We start from the raw sequence: 22,500 nt of genomic DNA on the forward strand, positions 1-22,500 counted from the left end.
AACAAATTAATTAAACTTTACAAAACCTAACTCTGGTATATACAATAATTGACCGAAATTAAAAAACTGCAGAGGCCGTTTTGGAGAATAAAATTCCTTCTGATATAGATATGTAACTATGCAGAGAAATGTAGATAGAACAAATATGAATTATAATGTACAATTTTCTTTCATGATCAGTAAATAATCCATCATAGAATACGATGCCTAAGGAAATATAACATTTCATATTAAACATCAACGACTCAGCTGTGGAAAAAATACCTGTGGAGACGTCACGAGCATTAAATATCAATAGATAGAATTAGAAAACGGAAGGATAATTAGGAATTGGAAAATGGAAGAGGATAACTTAAATAAATCATGCAAGATATATATATATATATATATATATATATATATATATATATATATATATATATATATATATGTATGTATATATATATATATATATATATATATATATATATATATATATATATATATATATATATATATATACATATATATATATATATATATATATATATATATATATATATATATATATATATATATATATATATATATATGATGGCTCGTGTCTGGGAACCAATCATATATTAAAACATATATATTACAAATGGCAAGCTTTGTCCTCTCAAATTCCAAACACACCTGTTTGCTTTTACAATAAATCTGTTACACTTGAAAAATATTAATAACTGAAATCAGAGACAATTATACAACTCCCAGACAGCAATGTATAAAACACTGAATATCCAAAGCTCTCCTAAGTACACTCAAAACAAAACTGGGCAATTATTAATACGAATATTCAAACAACTCTAACTTTTACCTAAAACAAATAAATCACTCGAAAATATTAAGTCTGAACACTTGACTTTAAATATTAAATCTGAATAAACTGTAGACTAAGACAAAAGAAATACTTGTGAAAATTATAAGATCGCTTGATTCACTTGAAATTGAATCAAAATACAATATTTAAGTTTGATACTTAATGAAAATAGATAACCAGATCACAATACAAATACCTATCACCTTCCTACAAGGCCGTTAACAAAAACTCTAAGAGAATTTTTATAAGTACTCGCTATGATTACAAAAACTGGTCACACCAAAACTTTATTATTTCACTGAACACTTTTAAAACAATACACTGAGTTGCGTGCGAAAGTGAGAGGGGTGGAGATGGCTGTGTAATAAGGCTGGAATTCTCTATCTCTCTATGCAACCCTGCGGTCGCCTTTATATATGAAACTTAGCTACTTCCAGAAACTTCCAGGAGAACGAGTTCTGTAAGCGTTGGGGCGGGACTAAGGCGTCAAAGTTACCAAGTATTGCTCTCTCGAACACGTATCCCCGCAACACGAGACGAGCTCTCTCAGTCAGCTAGCTCCACCCACCTTTTGTCCCCGAAATAAAAAAAGATAGGATCTATCACTAGTTTTTTCGAGAATTTCCCAAAGCGCATGGCATATTGCGCATTCTCTCACAAACGTGACGCAATACCTCGTAAAGGTATATAGGAACATTATATAAGCCCTTGTTCCTATCTTGTATGGTCACATTACACTCTCAAACAGTTTAAATAAGACTTCGTAACAAAAATACGTGAAATAAAAAGTTAATTCTTAAAAATAATGTAAATTTACATATACTGACTTGAATAAAGAATACAATGAAATTAACGACAAAAGTCTTATGTAATTTACATAAACTTGAATCTACACGAGAGAAACTCATCTTAACCTCTTTTCAATGCACATATGAAAACAAATAAAATCCTGAATAAACTACTTTCTTTACTCTACACTGCACCCGATTCGTAAATATATATATATATATATATATATATACATATATATATATATATATATATATATATATATATATATATGTATATATATATATATATATATATATATATATATATATATATATATATATATATATATATATATATATATATGTATATATATATATAAAACAGATAAATAAAGAATAAGCATGAAAATAAATATTCACTGAGCGCAGATGTGAATAGAGGGATTCAAGAGAACTGTGTATATAGTATATGTGTATGTGTGTATGTGTGTGTGTGTGTTTGTGTGACTTACGCCTCATCTCCCTCGTGGTGAGGGGTCGAAATCGATACAGATGCTTCCTCCTGTTGCTGGTCATCAGAGCGTGTCGCTTCCTGGTGGGGTTAGAAATGGCTCTGGTTAATGCATAATCAGAATCTTAACATCAGACTGATGATGTTTTATACCATGTTTAAGCACTGCTCCATGAGGAACATAACATATTCTCTTTAGGCTACACTATTTTATTTTGATAGTTTGGGTTCTAGATTTGGTCTCCCATTATTCTTTTGTGTGTTTGTGAATCCTGTATGTACAGTCACTCATATAAATTGATGGATGTCCGGGTGTTTGAGAGAGATTTCCATTTCACCCCTTTCTGGACGACAGGTGTCTGGGAGTGCGAGACCAGTCGAATATTGAACTACCTAACTCTGCTGTAGTAATTGTTAACTTTTACGAGTATGTTAATGATCTGTTTTTTTTTTTCACGTAGATATATATTACAGAGGTCCTGTTCTTTCCTTCTCTTCTGCCCTGTTGTTTTTCTCTCGCCTTTCCACTTGTAGTCAGGGTGAATTAAATGGGATGGTGGATCAGTCCAGAAATGATTAGCAACAAGAAGTATTTCATGACAGTGGGTGGAGAATTTTGTAGCATACCATAAAAAAACCTCCCTCTGGATCTTAATTTTTTTTCCCAAAGACTCATTAAAATAAAAATGCTAAGATGTATGTTTTTTTTCCTTTTTCAAAATTGGATTAAATGGGCACTCCTAGTCTTCTGTTATAAAGCTTGACTCTCTGAAAAAAGATTGTTCATTAAACTATTCCATTGGAAGCTTAATTTGATTTGCACAGGCTCACATTATTAGCAGTTGTCTGTGTCATTTAGATTTTAGACCATTATGCTAAATGCTAGGATCTTTGAGGGTCATTCCACACTACTTACACCCACCCTAGAAATAATTTTTGATATCCTGAAATTCAATTATCTAACGCCACGATCAAAATCAATGGGACTTGAACCCGGTTGTGCCAAGCAGTACACATAAATTAAATCCCATTGTTAGTAATATTGATAGTAATGGCGAAGGACTTTGCGGGCATGGTGAAATGATGTATTTTTGGGGATTAATTTAATAAACTAAACATGTCAGAGTCAAGCTCTTGAGAGGAATGTATTGTATAGGCTGAGGATTGGCCATAGTCGGCCAAAGCACAAAATCTTTTCGTTTTTTTCTTCTTTTGAGCGATATTCATGCACAGTTTAAAAGTACTTCAAGTTTTGCTTATTATAATTCTTACTTCTTTGCTTGCTTTATCATTCAGTTGAATTTATTATTATTATTATCATTATTATTATCATTATTATTATTGCAGTTGTTGTCAATTACTTATCTTTTCAAAGTATTTGGTATCAATTTTCACCAACAGATTTCAGTTATGTTTAATTAATGATAATTTTTATTCATCCTCTTTTTTTTTCAAATACTTTGGTAATCATTATTTGATGCTTCTACTGATAGTGGAGAAGATATCAGAAAAATTTCCGGAGAATCTTCCATTTCCGGAACTAGACACCAAAATTAGCACATAGACTCGTCGGGGATTGCTCTTTTTAATAAAAAGGATGCTATTGAATTTACAGAAATATTGCATTTCGCAATAAGATCGCAAAGACTTCCCTTATCCGAATGGTCTTGATGTCAAATCATACATTTTTTTTTTTACTGCGTAGAGTCCGAATTTAGAAATATGTACTTACCCATTGACTTCCTCATTGCAGTAGAGCAATGTCAGGACACGCTGGATGGCACCACTGTTGTGAACCTCAGTATGGGGCTCAGTATCAGCCGAATGATTATTTAGTGTGCCTAAATCATTATTTTAGCGTCCAAGATGCTGTCTAATAAGCCCTTGATCAATAAGCAACCATATATTACCGGTTGTACCAGCGCAGGAGAGCCGAGCTAAGATTAAAAGGTCTATAGCCCTTTGCATGTAGTGTCTTGGTTGCTGAATAGACTGCAAAGGACTTGGACGATACTGTATGAACGATCAAGCTAGATGTAAGTCATTTATATTTATTCTCGAACCTAGTCGTATCTCATACCTTATTCTAAATGATTGAGATCAAGGTGGTAAAAGGATAAATCCTCGGCTTCGATTCATGGAATAAAGATAATTACCATAGTATGATACCTTGAATGCCATTCACCAAGATGGCAAGTAACAGACCCAGGGCTGTAAATTCCAGACTGACTGAAGCAATTGTTGTTCTTGCCAGAAGAAGAAGAGTGAAGAGCTCAAATCACCATGTGCATAACAACCACAAAAACATAATGGCTACACTATGTGACTAATATTTCCCTCTTCCGTGCAATAAATGAGATGCTTTTTGTTCTGGGTCCATCACTGTCATCAAGGCAGGCGGGAGTGCAATGGGCATGACTGAAGACCTATCAGTACTGAGATGGTGGATGGTAGCTGGTCCTGAAGTCAGCCACTTGGGTACACAGTATGAGCCAAGAAGTGGGATCAAGGGGGGTTCTAAACACAACATCCAGCATGACAAAACAGAACGAGCACAGTGTTCCTTGAGAGAATATAAAAGCTCTCACAAGGCATGCAAGATGTGAGCAATCTTCTCCAGGCTGAGAGTTGAGACCTGCTTTCAGAGCTGGTTAGCGCACACTTTAAGAAAGGAAATGTCAATTTCCAGGAGTTTATTAAGAGACGGGGAAGAAAAGAAGAATCCACCATCTATGAACAAATCAAAAAGAACAGGGTTGACTTTTTACTACAGGTATCAGTATCTGTTGACTCTTCAAAGCAAACAATCGTCTGTTCTCCAAGCTGTTCATATCATGCCAGGGCAGAGAGTATGACTTGAAGGAGTTCTTCCGTCATGAGAACCAATCACAGACTACTTCCCTCCAATGATAGCAGAAAGCTCCACACATGTCAAAAATCCCACCTCATTACTATTCTTGAGAGCCAAGTTACAACCCTGGTGTAGCATTAGTGGGTGATTGGCCCTCATGAAGTTCAAAAACTTTTGAAGAGTAAGCAATGCTCGATGTACTTCTTACAATACAAGCACACTCTACCAAATACAAGAAAGCAGGCATTGTTTTTTATTTCTACTGGCCATTTAGTATGAAAGCTGAAACTAGATCAAAGCGAGGATGTGGGGTGAGACTCAGGGTGACAAGGAAAGGAAAAATTCCCTTAAACTTGTGCTAGACTAAGAAAAGATAATTTGGACAAAGCTTCCACCCATTGCAGAGAGTTGCCGGTAGCAGACTAATTATAGGTGCAAGTCGGAATGCTGCAGTCGACGAGAATGCTACTGTTTTGGTCTGACCTACACAGCACTGTGCGGCTACAGATACGAGGTTTAGAGTGTACTATTTCAGGCAGCAAGATGAATAATATGTGGCAATTAAGTATAGTCTTACTGCCTATATGTACAGTATACAGCTACACAACCGAAGAAGGAAACAAAGAGTTAACTCATTTTTATAACCAAGCGTTCATTTTCATAATCGTTTCCCGTTCGCAATAGTAGACAAGCAATCATTAGCGAATGCTTATCATCTTGGGAGTCTGTGCGTGAGGAAAATGTTTGTAATAGATTGCTTGACATTATTCCCAGGAGGATAAACAACTATATATATATATATATATATATATATATATATATATATATATATATATATATATATATATATATATATATATATATATATATATTTGGGCTCAAGCCATGGCGTCCTGATGGAAGGTTCCTTTTTGGTAGCTTCCTTGGGTATATAACTACTAAGATATTCCCAGAGAATTTAACCACAGGTTATCACAGAATTCTAACTTCTGGAGCGAGTATCCTAAAGGTTTCCCATTTAAGACATCGTATATCAACAGGGGACGCATGTATTAACGCGCCACATAGCTATCTACACCCCAAACAGAGTTAACACTTCGGTGTGTAGGGGCGGAGAATAGCTGGGAGCCGTTCCACAGCTAATCTCGTTCGTGGCTACTTTTGGTACTCGAGACGTAAACAAACGGGCGCCATTGCTAAATGACGTCACGTCCGTCCTCATCCTTCTGCTAGTAGCTCGCCTATCTTAGACGGATTTTCCCTACGCTCTTTTTATCTCACTGCATCTTCGTCATGTCGCTGCCTTCAGCCTCGCCTTCTTCTGGAAAGCTGAGTACAAGGTTCCAGTATTGTTTAATTAAGCTCTGACCGTAAAGTAAATTTTACTTTTCGAGATATTTGATGTTTTGTGGCAGAGCTGTGCCTCACCGGACCCGCCATTTTATGGCGTCGTTGTTGTTCTGCATGCCTTTTTTAGTTAGCCTCAACAACGTTTTCCGGCCTTATTAACTAATCGATACTATTAGTTTATTTAGTCTTCATAGCTAGGAACTTTTATATCGTGTTTTGACGCTTTTTTATCGGTCATCGATTGACCCCATACCAGTTGGCTACTATAGCCCCCAGGCCAGAGCGCCTATATCAGTGTTCATGCATGATATTTTTCAGTGATCCTAGGCTAACTTATGAAGATAGTGGCATTATTTTACAATACTTTTGACTGTGATGCAAGTGTTTTCGCCTTCAGGGACCATATAGGGGACAGGTTAGATAGTGTGTCTTTCTAACCTAACCTACAAGTAGGACCCCTATATGCTTCCTTCATCCCCTGCCTTAGGGCATCCCCTCTGTGTAGCCTTGCTCCCCCTACCACGTAAGGGGATCAAGCTCATATCAGAGTATTTTATCGCCTCTCTGTCCTCCCTAAGGGAATGATCCCCCCTTAGGGTTGCGTCCGAGAGTGAGAAACGGCTAGTCCTTCCTCTATTGCTGGGGCTAGGTCTCCGACCTTTCCTGCAATAGCAATACGTCTTCCATCCTTCCTAGTTCAGGACGTACATCCCTGCTCTAGATTAGGCTTTGGAGGGGTTAGTTCTGTTCCTTGCTGAAACGATACCCATGCACCGTTTTCAGTCAAGCTGCCTTACCTTAGGCTAGGGAGTGTCCTCCCTTCCTCAGTGGCCGCTCTGGTACAGAACCCCCTCCACGGAAGACCCTTCTCTTCTCCCCTCCCCACCTATCTCTTGTATGGCCTAGCCTATACTTAGGTTAGTCTATACCCATCTGTCCCCTGTCCTACAACTCCTCCTTAGGGTGGAGTGATAGGGCTACCTTGAGCTTCTGTGTGCAGTCCGCTCTGGTACATATACCCTTCATAGTGTCCTATGGGGTTAGCCACTGGATGTGTTCTGTATGCAGGGGTTTCCCCCCCCCCCCCCCCCGCTCTTGGGTGCCCCCTAGCCCTCCCTTGGGCTACCTTAGCTCCCGGTCCTCTGCGGCCCCTGCTTCTGGATGATAGGGTCAGCCTCTATCATGGGTACACCCACTCAGGTGGGATGTCTGGGGGTCCGTGGCCGGACCCCTACATCCCTCCTTCTGTCTCTTTCCCTATCCGGGTGCTGGTCCCTTGCCGCCTGCACGGTCGGTGATACCCACCTCCTACCTTGGTGACTCATCCCTTAACCTCTCGGCCGCCAGTCCTCCGTGTGCCGGGGGACTGCCGCCTGCCGCCGGCTTCCAGCCGATGGCTCTCCCTCCTTCCTCATAGCTGGGTCGTCCGTCCGCCGGCCGGCCCCCGGAGTGCCGGCATCCGCCGCCGGCAGTCCGGTTCTGCTATAACCATCCTTGTTCCTGTCACCAAGCCGGCAACCTCCGGCTGCCGGAGCCGCCACTCCCTCCGCCGGCGTGCCGCCGCTGTCCCGGCGGCCGCCACCCTGGTATTACTCTTGACTTCTGTATTGTCTGTCCTAATGCCAGAAACTCTGCTGGAGCGGCCTCCGGCGTACCGGCGGTCTGCCGGAACCTTCCGGAGGCGTCAAGACGACTTGCACCCCCTTCTACTAGCTATCATCTGATATTGATAGCCCTACACTGCAACCAGATGGCTTGTTTACGTAAATGGATCGGTATCTTATTACCGTTCTATTGGTAATCATGCTGTCTTCTTGCATATCACAGATTTCCAGCATGCTGTGTGTATCTTAGCGCGGCTGGTTGCCGTAAACCGTTACCCTATGGGATCTTTTAGTCCCCTATTTTTGGAACTGAGTGGCTTCAGTCCCAACCTTATATCCTTGACAATTCCCAATAGAATTCTATCTGCCCTACGGACTTTCTACTTGAATTCTATCCTGTGCCTTCGGTCACTTCGGATTGTCCACGGATGAAGGTTACGGTAACCAGCCGGGCGGGATGCACGGAGTATGTACCTATCCTATCTCAGCCCTTCCTCTGTGCATCACACCCTTTATCAAGTTAAAATTAATGATTAATATTAACTTAGTTTAAGAGTCATTCTTATGACCCCCCCCCCCATACTCATTTTCTCTTTCTTTTACAGGAGGAGCAGATGAAGTGTGATTACGACTTCTGCGCCGTGAAACGCCCGCACTTCTACGGGCATACGGCGTGTAGGACCCACGCCCCTTGTGCCAACAAGAAAGGGGATTTGAAGTTCTGGGACCCGCAGAACTGTATGGTCTGCCAGGATCGCCTAGTCGATGCCTTTCATAATCCTCCCTCAGCGGAGGTCAGGGACACTTCTCGGGATAAGCTACGCAAGTGGGTGCGTGGCTTCCAGAAGAACGCCACTGGACCATACCTGGCCACTGAAGAAATGAGGTCCCTTCTGTTCCCAAAGGCCTCCCCCGATTCTGTGGTGCCCAAAGAACTGATCCCCACTGTCCAGATCACGGTGGAACCAGACGTAGTCATGGCCCAGTCCATGCACGAGTGCCACCTGGATTCCGTGAACGACGAACATATGTCGGATATTTCGGAGGGCACGGAGAAGACCCTTATGGCCCAAGGTGCGGAAGATGAAGAGGACCAGGTGGAATACACCGAGTCGGAGCAGGAGGTCGCTCCGCCTTCCATCACCGCCCCTACTCCTACACCGACGGAAGTGTCTCTCCCGTCTACCTCCGCTACCCCGGAACCCATTCCATCCGCCCAAGAGATGTTCCGGATGATCAAAGCCATTATGGACGACAGACTGAAAGAAACTCACGAGTTCATCAGGTCCATGAAGGGGTCCAAAGAACCGAAGAAGATCTCGGTTAAGGATCTCCCTGCATGCTCACATGCCAACCCCTGGAGGTATGCCGAGCATATGGTTATCGCGACCGGCAGGATCTTTGTCAGCGATAAGATCGGCACGGTCCCCCTGGAAGATGTGGAGTTCTTCCCAAACTTTGAGGCTTACCCAGACTGTTACGTCCGGCTTCGTTCTGAACCTGCCTCTAAAGAAGAGACCGAACCCAAGGAGGAGATAGTGTTCGATCTCTCGAAGGCCCAGGCTATGCTAGCCACCGCATTTAAAAGTAGGGGTTTTACCTGCTCCAAGCTTCCGGCCCTGAGCAAGAAGCACCCTACTTACGTCGCACCCGACGATGCAGTCCTTCCCTTCATGGAAAAGGCCTTCGCTGCGTGCCTCAAGGCTGTGGAAGAAGGAAAACCCTGCCCTGCACTGGAGGAGTGCAGACCCTTCTCCATAGTAACTCCCCCCGACGCTCGACACTGGAAGGATATCCAGCATACTTTCGTGGTGGGAAAGCTAGATCCTGACGTAGCCGGACGTCAGTTTAACGAAGACCTCCCGAAACTCAACGACCACCTCCTTCGTCGGGAACAAGATACGAAGGAGAGGCTTGCAGCATCCATGTCCCACCAGGTCCAACTTGACATCATGGCTTGTGACACCAGAGTCCCAGACCACTACATGGTACTCGCCAAATCCCACATGGCAACCCTGGTGAAGGATTTGTATCACTTCATGAAGGCTCGGAGAGCCTGTCGAGAATTCGTGTTCTCAGGTGCCACTGTGAAACACGAACCCTGGAGGCTGATTTCCTCCAACATCTGGGGTAAGCACCTCTTTCCCTCTGACCTCGTGAAAGAGATCACCGACAAGGCCGCCACGGAGAACAGGAACCTTCTCCACAAGTGGGGCATGTCAAAGAAGAGGAAATCCTCCCAGGACGACGGACCTCAACCTAAGAGGAAATCCTCCAAGCAGAAACCCCAGCAACGTCAACAGAGACGGCAGTTTCCGGGACCCGCTACTCCCCAAGTGGCAGCTCAGCCACAGCAGACCTTTCAGCTGGTCACCCAACCGGTCTTGTCACAGTCACCGGTTTTCACCCCTGCTTTCGAGCAACAGACGACTACCTTTCGTCCCAAAGGTAGAGGCTCAAGCAGAGGTGCAGGCAGAGACGCATCTCGCCGTCCCTCCAGAGGCAGAGGAGGAAGGGGAGCTAGCGGCCGAGGCAGTAAGCCCTCGGGACACCAGAAGCAATGAAGTGCTTCCGGTGGGAGGAAGACTCCGCCAATTCCAGGATCGTTGGACCTTCGATCCCTGGGCACACAGCATCGTCAAGAAGGGTCTAGGCTGGAGTTGGACTCAACCACCCCCAACCTTCCAGCAATTCTTCCAACAATCAACCCCCCTTCTGGAAGAATATGTCCTAGATCTCTTGAACAAGAAGGTGATAAGGAGGGTAAAGTCCACCAGGTTCCAAGGGAGACTGTTTTGCGTCCCCAAGAAAGACTCCGACAAACTCAGAGTCATTCTGGACTTATCCCCCCTCAACAAGTTCATAGTGAACGACAAGTTCAAGATGCTGACTCTTCAACAGATAAGGACCCTTTTGCCTCGAGGTTCTTACACGGTCTCCATAGACCTGGCGGATGCCTACTGGCACGTTCCAATGAACCATCACGCTTCCTCCTACCTAGGATTTCGACTCCAAAGGAAAAGCTACGCCTTCAGGGCCATGCCCTTCGGCCTCAATATGGCCCCTCGGATCTTCACAAAGCTGGCGGACGCCATAGTACAACAGCTCCGCCTCCGAGACGTCCAGGTGATGGCCTACCTCGACGATTGGCTAGTCTGGGCTCCATCGCCCGAGGATTGTTTAAAATCCTGCAGCAAAGTCACCCAGTACCTAGAACACCTGGGATTCAAGATAAACGTGAAGAAATCTCGCCTCTCTCCAGCTCAGAAGTTCCAATGGTTAGGAATCCAATGGAACCTTCAGTCACACGGCCTTCCCATCCCCCAGAAGAAAAGGAAGGAAATAGCAGGGTCTGTCAAGCGACTACTGAAATCCAAGCGGATCTCAAGACGCCAGCAGGAACGAGTTCTAGGCTCTCTACAGTTCGCCTCAGTGACAAACCCGGTGCTTCGTGCACAGCTAAAGGATGCCGCGGGAGTCTGGAGACGTTCTGCATCCATCGCTCGAAGAGACCTCAAGAGACGGCTCCCAAACAGACTTCGACTTCTCCTCAAGCCGTGGTCGGAAGCAAAGGCCCTGAAAAGGTCCATTCCTCTTCAACACCCACCTCCATCACTCAACATCCACATGGACGCTTCGCTGGAGGGTTGGGGAGGTCACTCCCACCAAAAACAGGCTCAAGGAACATGGTCTCCCCTATTCAAGACGTTTCACATCAACATCTTGGAGGCCATGGCGGTCCTTCTAACTCTGAAGAAACTCTCCCCGCCTCCCTCGATCCATATTCATCTAACCCTAGACAACTCGGTGGTAGTTCGATGTCTCAATCGCCAAGGCTCAAGATCGCCCCAGATAAATCAGGTGCTTCTGACAATCTTCCGTCTGGCAGAGAAGAAGAAATGGCACCTATCTGCAGTTCACCTACAAGGATTCCGCAACGTGACGGCGGACGCTCTATCTCGGACAAGCCCGATAGAGTCGGAATGGTCTCTAGACGCAAGATCATTCTCCTTCATCTCTCACCAAGTCCCAGAACTTCAGATCGATCTCTTTGCAACAAGCGACAACAATCAACTTCCTCGGTATGTGGCCCCGTACGAGGACCCCAAGGCAGAAGCAGTGGACGCCATGTCACTGGACTGGAACAGATGGTCCAAGATCTACCTGTTCCCTCCCACCAACCTTCTGCTGAAAGTCCTCTCCAAGCTGAGAACCTTCAAAGGGACAGCGGCCCTAGTGGCTCCCAAGTGGCCCCGGAGCAACTGGTACCCCCTGGTCCTGGAGCTGCAGCCCAAGCTGATCCCTCTCCTGGGCCCAGTTCTCTCCCAACAAGTACAGAAGTCGACTGTCTTCGCTTCATCATTGAAAATCAAGGACCTTCATCTCATGATTTTCTCTCCCTTGCCGCAAAGAAGAGGTTTGGGATCTCGAAGAAAAGTCTAGACTTCCTCGAGGAATACAAGACCGAATCCATAAGACGGCAATACGAATCATCTTGGAGAAAATGGGTCTCTTTCGTCAAGGCAAAAAATCCTAAGGAAATCACCATTGATTTCTGCATGTCCTTCTTCATTCACCTTCATGGACAGGGATTAGCAGCCAATACGATCTCGACTTGCAAATCGGCCTTGACTAGACCACTGTTGTATGCCTTCCAAATTGATCTGTCCAGCAACATCTTCAATAAACTGCCGAAAGCATGCCCTCGTCTACGCCCAGCACCCCCACCGAAACCGATCTCCTGGTCATTGGACAAGGTGCTCCAATTCACCTCCAACTTGGATAATGATTCATGCCCTCTCAAGGATCTGACTCAGAAAGTTATATTTCTCTTTGCTCTTGCTTCAGGAGCCCGAGTCAGCGAAATAGTGGCATTATCAAGAGAAGAGGGTCACATCCTGTTTACTGATTCAGGAGACATTACCCTCTCCCCGGATCCGACGTTTCTCGCCAAAAACGAATTACCCACCAAGAGATGGGGCCCCTGGAGAATATGCCCCCTGAAGGAAGATGCCTCTCTATGCCCAGCAGAGAGCCTCAAGGTCTATCTTCGCAGAACTTCGAACTTTGGTGGAGGCCAACTCTTCAAAGGAGAAACATCGGGCAGCGACCTGTCACTGAAACAACTAAGAGCGAAAATCACCTACTTCATTCGCAGAGCGGATCCTGACAGTACACCCGCCGGTCACGATCCTAGAAAAGTTGCATCGTCTCTGAATTTCTTTCAGAGTATGGACTTCGAAAGCCTGAAAAGCTTCACAGGCTGGAAGTCCTCGCGTGTTTTCTTCAAACATTATGCGAAACAAGTGCACAAAGTCAAACATTTTGTGGTAGCCGCAGGTAGTGTTATGAAACCTGCACCTAACTCTGCATAGAACAGCGAGTTACTTGGGACTCTAACTCTTCGGGTGCCTATGTTGACCCTCGAGCGATACGTAGTGATGTCGAAAACACTTAGTGCTTTCTTATAACTGTTCTTATCCCAGGTGAAATGTCATAGTCGTCACACAAGTGCCGCATGCCTAGAGCATGATGTGTTTTAATTAAAGACTGACGTTCCTCGAGAACGAGTGCCTACTAATAAATTTGAAATTCCCTTTCAGATTCAAGAGCAAGTCTTTATTACTATGTACATTATAATTTACTGTAAATTAACTTTACTTATTCTTGCAATTCATTTATTTTTCTGCAATTGTGAAATAAAATTCCTATTTTATTACTTGTGCGTCTCAATCCGCTCCTACTTATACTATGAAATATATGCCTGTCATAGTTTTATTATCCCCTTCCTTATGGTTCATGGAGATACTAAGGTCCTAACCCTTATTATATATTCACCTTTGCAATGTAATATTCCAATACGAATACTTACTCTTCATACCCTAGAGACGAAACTATCCTTCTCTACATACAGTGTCCAACCACCACTTGTCTGCCTTCGAGAATGTTCCGATACGAATGCCAACCATTCAGTCTCGTCTCCAAGTTCTTCAGGTTCTTCTAGCAAGGTGAATAGCCCTTCGATAACCACTTTGATCTCGGCATGGCCCGTGGGAACTTCACTGCCAAGGGGGGCAGGAAGGTTCTTCCCTACGGTTCTTTTATTAAGATTTCTATGCCACCTTGTTCAAAGCCTTTGGCACTTACCCAGTAGGGGAAAATCTACCACGATACATTGATTCTCTGGTATTCTTCCATCAGGACGCCATGGCTTGAGCCCAAAAAACGGATTTTGAGCGAAGCGAAAAATCTATTTTTGGGTGAGATAGCCATGGCGTCCTGATGGACCCTCCCTGCTACTTCGTCCAGTTTTTAGGTCCCACCCTGCTCTGCTGTATCATGGTGATCGGCAAGCAACTGGCTTCAGGATGAGGACGGACGTGACGTCATTTAGCAATGGCGCCCGTTTGTTTACGTCTCGATTACCAAAAGTAGCCACGAACGAGATTAGCTGTGGAACGGCTCCCAGCTATTCTCCGCCCCTACACACCGAAGTGTTAACTCTGTTTGGGGTGTAAATAGCTATGTGGCGCGTTAATACATGCGTCCCCTGTTGATATACGATGTCTTAAATGGGAAACCTTTAGGATACTCGCTCCAGAAGTTAGAATTCTGTGATAACCTGTGGTTAAATTCTCTGGGAATATCTTAGTAGTTATATACCCAAGGAAGCTACCAAAAAGGAACCTTCCATCAGGACGCCATGGCTATCTCACCCAAAAATAGATTTTTCGCTTCGCTCAAAATCCGTTATATATATATATATATATATATATATATATATATATATATATATATATATATATATATATATATATATATATGTATATATATATATATATAGTTTGCCTAAGTATGTTATACCAAGAAAATAATGACGTCTTTTAAAAGATAAATTGCCTTTATTCTAATTGTTTTACTGGAATTTGCGTGTTTTATCATTCACATAGGCCTATGTATTACAAAGAATTATACATATGTTTTAATGAATTGTTGCTGTCTACTATTTACTTAAACAATAATATTTGTATTATCAGTCTTAATTATTGTCTATTATCTGGTTCATTAATGTCTTTAGAAAGTTTCGTCTTTTGAGATTTACTTAATATTTAGTTAGCCCTGACTTGTGAAGGTTTGAATGCTCAGTTTGCCCCTCGCCTTACTGTTATATATGACTTGAAGTTCGCACTTCTGATTTTATAATTCTTATTAAGCTTATAGGCCTAAAAATTGAATGATGAAGAGACTGTGGAGAAATCTCACACATAGCAACTTCATGCCCAGATAGACACCTTTATTAAGTTATAAGATTTGATGCAAATATTTATTGTTGCCATCTGACATATAGCCATGCCCTAGTATGTTATAAAGCCAAGACTACAGAGCCATATTATTATTATTATTATTATTATTATTATTCGAGATACGTTTCTATTGTAGAATCTGCACATTAGCTTTGGGTTAATATGTCTGACCCTATTATAGACTTCCATTAAGTTATAAGATTTGATGCAAATATTTATTGTTGCCATCTGACATATAGCCATGCCCTAGTATGTTATAAAGCCAAGACTACAGAGCCATATTATTATTATTATTATTATTATTATTATTATTATTATTATTATTATTATTATTATTATTCGAGATACGTTTCTATTGTAGAATCTGCACATTAGCTTTGGGTTAATATGTCTGACCCTATTATAGACTTCCATTCGTGGAGTGAAATTAAATAATAGAGGTAGAATTAATTATAGTTTTATTTATTTATCATTATTTCTTCTCCCTGAATAAACCCCACGAGAGATTAGACCTACAGTATATAGGCAGCTTTGACTATAACCTGAAATTTGGCTTATAATGATTTATAGCAAGTTTCGAAACCACGACCCCAACTAACTTTTGCTTTATACACAAAACGACACAAGCAAAATTAAATAATAACTTTGAATTCATAACTCAAATGCATAAATTGTTATTATTAGACAACAGGACTAAGCTTGAATTATTTTCCCTCTTGACGCCCTCTTTCCCACTCAGTTCCAAGAATCACGGTATTTAGAGGGATTCGGGCTACATTACCGTATTTATTTTTTGTTCTGAAATATTCTAGCACGATTTCTTTAACGATCCAATATTTTTCAATGATAGAATTTTTCATAGCAGTTGACCACCGTTGTTTTCTACATACACATACGCTCTAAGTGAAATATAAGGTTTATTACTAAGTGGCAACTTACGAACAACGCTTGCCCAATGCAAGAATAAATATAAATAATTATAAGAGAGAGAGAGAGAGAGAGAGAGAGAGAGAGAGAGAGAGAGAGAGAGAGAGAGAGAGAGAGAGAGAGAGAGGAGAATTCAACACCAGACCACAGAAAGCCTGTTGCTGTTTTGCTGGATAACCGGGGGACGTCATTGACAGGATACTATCTTTCTATCCTGCCTGTCTCGGAACCCCAAACCGAGAGGTAGTCCTGAATCGGAAGACACCTAAGAGGAAGGATCCTCAACGGAGTCGATTTCTTAGGGCTTGACCAGACCCAGGACTCTCGGAAAACCCGAGTCTCTTTACTTTAGGTTATCCAGGACGATACAGGTATCACTGCTATTACTTGTCGGAAAATATTCTCTATTTAAGAAGACTCAAACATTTTATGCAAAGTTTATAGATTTGTTGAAAAATTCATAATTTCTTACAAAGGTTAATAATTAGGAATCTAGTTGCTTTTAACAATAATCATCATTATAGTTATTTATGAATTTTTTATATTTTTTTTTTTTTTAGCAAATAAATCAGTAATTTTATGGCCGAGGGTAGGCACCCGCTGATGCCATTGCAAGAGTTATTGGGTACTGTGACGACCGCAAAATAGTACTATATCAGATTCCTCTGGTTAAAGCTCAATTTTCCTTTGCTTAATTTTCGAGTCAACATAATATGAATCTCTCTATTAACTTTCAAAGGACCAAATTGAATAATACTATTTTATTTTGATATGATTTCAAATGAATAGTTTATTTATAAAATCATTTATCAAAATTTTGTGTTTAGGTCCTATACAAAAGAGGAAAATAAAATAAATAGATGGAGAGAGTTAACTCGAGCGGCCGATCCTGCTATACAATGGGAATAATGAGGTTGAAAGATGCAGACAGTTACTTGAATAGCTAAACCCATCTATAGACGATCCTTTATAATTAGAGCATAGCTGTTAGGAACCTTGTTTTCAATTACGGCTCAGCAATAGCTTATTTGGAAGCAACAGGTTCTCTGGTGTTGCAATAAGTATAAAACGATTGAAACATATCTGCAAATACAATATGAAGTACATCTTTCAGGGGTCGGAAATTTATTCTGAACACTGTGTCACTGAGATGTGCTTTAAAGATAAAATACTTTTCACCCCCAACTTCAGTACTCCATATTTGTTAGTCCTATGAATATTTCCATTCCCTAACTTGAATATCCAACCTAGAATATCCATCGAACAGTCACAAATAATTTCAAAGATTTCATTATAACTGTTATTTGTTCGTAATTATGACTGTCTAAAGTCCAAAAAATATTTATAGACCATGTTTGATACAATTCTTTGGACACTTCCATTTTACAAAATGTGAAGTGTGAAGTAGGAGATGACGAATGATGATGAAAAGAGAAGTATTGATTTAAAAACTCGAGATAGAGACGACTGGCGAAATGTAACCGTGGCTTAGGGTCAATAGGCCTAGGAAGAGATGATGACCATATATATAATGAATTTTAATTCAAACTCTATAAAATATGAAAATATTAAAACTGGTCCGTTTAATTCATGAAAAGTAACTTCACCAAAATAGTTTCTTTTAATTAATTTTTTTCCCTCGGAATCTGAAGTTGTCTAAATTTATGGGAAATTGCGTAATCGTTTGTACACTGAAATATATCATATTTGCTGCTACTGAAGAAACAGGAAGAATACAAATGCTGGATTTTAGAATAATGCACAAAAGCAACGATGTTCCTGCTGACTGTAATGTCAGATATGCCTACAATGCAACGTTTAAAACATATTGATGTATTGCAGAAGCCATGACTCCGTTTTCTCCCTTTACTCGGATGTTCGAATGGTATTTCTTTTAAAAAATACTCCTTTCATTATTGACTTTTTTTCTTATTTTGTAAAAGAGAGATAAAGAGAACTGTTCTTGATCACTTTATTCAAATTTAAGACACAGAGAGAGAGAGAGAGAGAGAGAGAGAGAGAGAGAGAGAGAGAGAGAGAGAGAGAGAGAGAGAATTTGCCTTCACTTAAATGAAAATTTACTATGCAGCAAATGTAAATTAAGGTATATCTGCCTTTAGGAGATATGGTTATTGTGACAGAGACTAAAAGAAAAATGGCATCTCGTCCGTCCGGGAATTTGACGCCACAAAGGAAACCGCCATCTCTTAACACTGACTTTCTTTCTTCATAATTTGGGTCATTTCACGTAGCTCATAGATAATGTCAAGGTCTTGATTAAGGTCTACAGATCTTGGTTAAGTAAAGCTTTTATGTTTGATACAGGAGGATCATCGGTCCCGTGATGGTTGAGGCGGCTCTAGATGTTGTTTTTGCTTTTGTATCCTCACTTAATCTGCTGCAACCCCTGTTGGAAATGATGATAATAATAATGATGGAAAAAGTGAAAAAACAAAATTGAAATCTCGTCGACGTAGCCTAATCCTTGGCCCAAAAGAGTTGAAAGCATTTAAAAGGAAAACATGACTAGGTTTTTATACTTTGATATAGGAGCATTTGAAGAATCTTCTTCAACCATGTAACGGTGCCGAGAGAGGGTTGTGAACTCAAAGGCAGGAAGCAATCAACTGAGTTATATTATTATAGAACAATCTCCTTATATACAAAACCTCAAGGCAACAGGACATAAGTTCACAAGACAGACAATGTTACAGAGGAAAAACCAGACATGAATTTTCATGTTCGTTTTAGTGCGAGGGAAGAGCGAAGATACAAGCATAATATATACAAAAGGAATTATGTACAATTGTGTGAAACACGGTTGGTACATGGCTCCCCCCCCCCCTAAAAATGACATACTGTACATGTTAAATAGGGCGCCCTGATCTAGAGAGGCGAACTGTAGGCGGGTCATCTGGCAGAAGATAAGCAGGTTTTAGACGATCAATGGAGACCCAGTCTTCTTTGCCCCGAATGTTTAGGAGGAATGCTTTTGGACTGCGTTGGATCACAAGGAAAGGGGCCGTGTAAGGGGGCGTTAGTGGTGGCTTGCTGGTGTCGTTGCGCAGGAAGACGTGCGTTGCAAAGTGCAAGTCCGTTGGTATGTGATGCTTCGCTGGGGGCTTGTAAGTCTGGCGGCACGGAGTAGATTTTCCCACGACGTGACGTATGTGCTGGAGATCGTCGGAGGAGGTTGTAGAAGGAAAAAATTCGGCAGGGACGACCAACGGGTCGCCATACACCATTTCAGCTGCCGAGACGTCGAGGGCGTCTTTAGGAGTGATCCTTAGTCCCAGGAGGACCCAGGGAAGCTGAGTAAACCAGTTGCAATCCTTGCAGCGGGACATCAAAGCTGCTTTGAGGGTGCGATGAAAACGTTCAACCATTCCATTGGCAGCGGGGTTGTAGGCTGTTGTCTGATGTAGGGTGATGCCCAGGAGATTCGCTAATGACGTCCACAATTGAGAGGTGAAAGTGGTTCCCCTGTCAGAAGTAATATGCTCAGGGATACCGAATCTTGAAATCCATCCAGAGAGTAAGGCAGATGTACATGAGGCGGACGTTGCAGTTTCCATGGGAATGGCTTCAGGCCAACGAGTGGAGCGGTCGATGACGGTAAACAGGTAACGATGTCCTTGTGATGTGGGTAGGGGGCCTACAACGTCGACGTGAATGTGTGCGAAACGACGCTGAGGTTGAGGAAAGGTGCCCACTCCTGAATCCGTGTGTCGATGTACTTTGGAAGTTTGGCAAGAAGTACAGGCGCGGACCCAATCCTTAGCATCCTTAGAAATGCCGTGCCAAATGAACTTTGCCTTCAGCAGCTGTGCAGTAGAACGGCACGAGGGATGTGAAAGGCCGTGAATGAAATCAAACACCTGTCGGCGCATGGGAGCAGGAATCCAAGGTCGCGGTCTACCAGTACTGACGTCACAGAGGAGGGTGGTGTTGGAGTCTTCGAGGGGAAAGTTTTCCCAACGGAGGGACGTACAGGATGTCCTACAAGCTTGATACTCTGGATCCTGTCGTTAGGCTTCAGCCAGGGCGTTGTAATCCAATCCCAGTTGAACGGCAGCCAACGTGTTTCTTGACAGGGCATCGGCAACGGGATACATTTTCCCAGGGACGTATTGGAGGGTGCAATTGTATTCAGCCATGGCGGAGAGATGTCAGCGTTGACGGGCGGACCAGGCGTCAGACTGTCGAGTGAAGGCGTGCACCAGAGGCATGTGGTCATTTCCCTGAGGGCAAGCGAAGCCCTTTGGTACCCCAACGGTTGTTGCGAGAGCTGAAAAAGCTTTGCTACACGGGCGGCTGGCGACGGCGAGTACTGCTGCAGAAGGTATGTTTTGAGGGCGTCATACGCTATTGGCGTGTCTCCTTGTTCACAAAGCCAGTCGGATATTTCCGGGAAGGTGTCCTCGGGTATCGCCGCGAGAACATAATCTGCTTTGGTGGTTGAGCAAGTCACGCCGTTGATGCGAAACTGGACTTCTGCGCGCTGAAACCAAGCAAATGCCTCTCCGCTGGCGAACGGTGAAAGTTTCAATGGGGCGCCGCAGCGCCAACTGCTGTAGTAGAGTCCGCCATAGTACTACCATGGAGGGGCGAGGGAGGTGGGGGTGGAAGGCAGTGTGAGCGAGTCGACTTCCGGGGTCACCAATGTAACGGTGCCGAGAGAGGGTTGTGAACTCAAAGGCAGGAAGCAATCAACTGAGTTATATTATTATAGAACATTCTCCTTATATACAAAACCTCAAGGCAACAGGACATAACAAGTTCAAAAGACAGACAATGTTACAGAGGAAAAACCAGACATGAATTTTCATGTTCATTTTAGTGCGAGGGAAGAGCGAAGATACAAGCATAATATATACAAAAGGAATTATGTACAATTGTGTGAAACTCGGTTGGTACAACCGAACGAGGTGGCAAAACAGTCCTACTTTATGTCAGGCAGCTGACGCTTAACTGAATGTTGTAAGCTACTGTATTTTCTAATCTTTCTTTCTATTTTGGCGCTCTGCCTTGTTTCCTTATCTGTGGCTTTCATCTAACTGATTTTATTCTTTAATTAGCGTATTTAAATTGTCTATAGATTCTTGAAACACTTGGGATTACCTCTGCTCCTCTCACTTTAGAGCAACTTGCACACAAGCAAATTACATCCTCGATTTCAGGGACAAAATTGCTTATACAATTAGTTATCCCATATAATATGAATAATAAAATCACCTAATAATTATTATATGTTATTTCTACAAACGTATCATTCACATTAATTTCTGAAAATAAATAAAATTTTGATGGTTTTATAATTTAAAAAATCACATAGAATTTTCTAATATCGATTTATTATGAAATTATTTTGATCGTTATTTTGCGTGTAGTTTTCAATGCATAGGTTTTACTCTAAAAATTTCCAATTTCCATGTCTGTTATTTTTGGTATCAACCATCATCATTTTTAATAAAAGCTACATTTTATGCATAGCCTAAAACAATTATAGTGGTCTTAGACCTCTTTCCAAGACTTCATTCCGTTCTTTGACCATAAACAACTGCCTTTCATGATGTAAGTTTAAGAGTAATTTTATTATTCCCATTAACCCTGAATTCGGTTGTGATGAAATTAGTTATGACAACCTGTTTTGCTTTTCCAACCATATCCTTGATTCCTGGCCGTCCTCTGAAGTTCTCTTCATGTTCCAAAATGTTCTGTATTACTTTCTTTGCACAGGTCACAAACATCATCCCTGCAAGTTTATTTTGAGCAACTTTACCTTTGCTCTCATAATTAGAGATAAATTTGAAAATACCTATATTGGAAAGAAACTTTTGTTGGGCTATTTGTCAGTAAGCGCGTATTGGGATGGAAGCCTTCATGAAATGAGAGAATGTAATCTAGTGGTTCTAATCTTTTCTAATTCTCGACAGAGTCGACTCTTTATGATTATATATATATATATATATATATATATATGTATATATATATATATATATATATATATATATATATATATATATATATATATATATATATATATATATATATATATATATACACATATGTATATATATACGTGTGTGTGCACTTATATAAATATGTAACGTCTTAATAGGTTTGCTGAAGGTAATCATCTACTCCCTAGTTTGCAATTTGGTTTTCGTAAAGGCCTTGGAGCATGTGATGCCCTTCTTACAATCTCCAATGCTGTACAGAAATCCCTTGATTGTGGTCGGGAAGTTCGTATGATTGGCCTTGATTTTCGTGCTGCCTTTGACCGTGTTAATCATGAGGCCCTTGTTTTCAAACTGAAACAGTTGGGAGTGGGTGGGTCGT

This window comes from Palaemon carinicauda, chromosome 4 (genome assembly GCF_036898095.1).
Source record: "Palaemon carinicauda isolate YSFRI2023 chromosome 4, ASM3689809v2, whole genome shotgun sequence".
In the NCBI taxonomy this organism is placed as follows: Eukaryota; Metazoa; Arthropoda; class Malacostraca; order Decapoda; family Palaemonidae; genus Palaemon; species Palaemon carinicauda.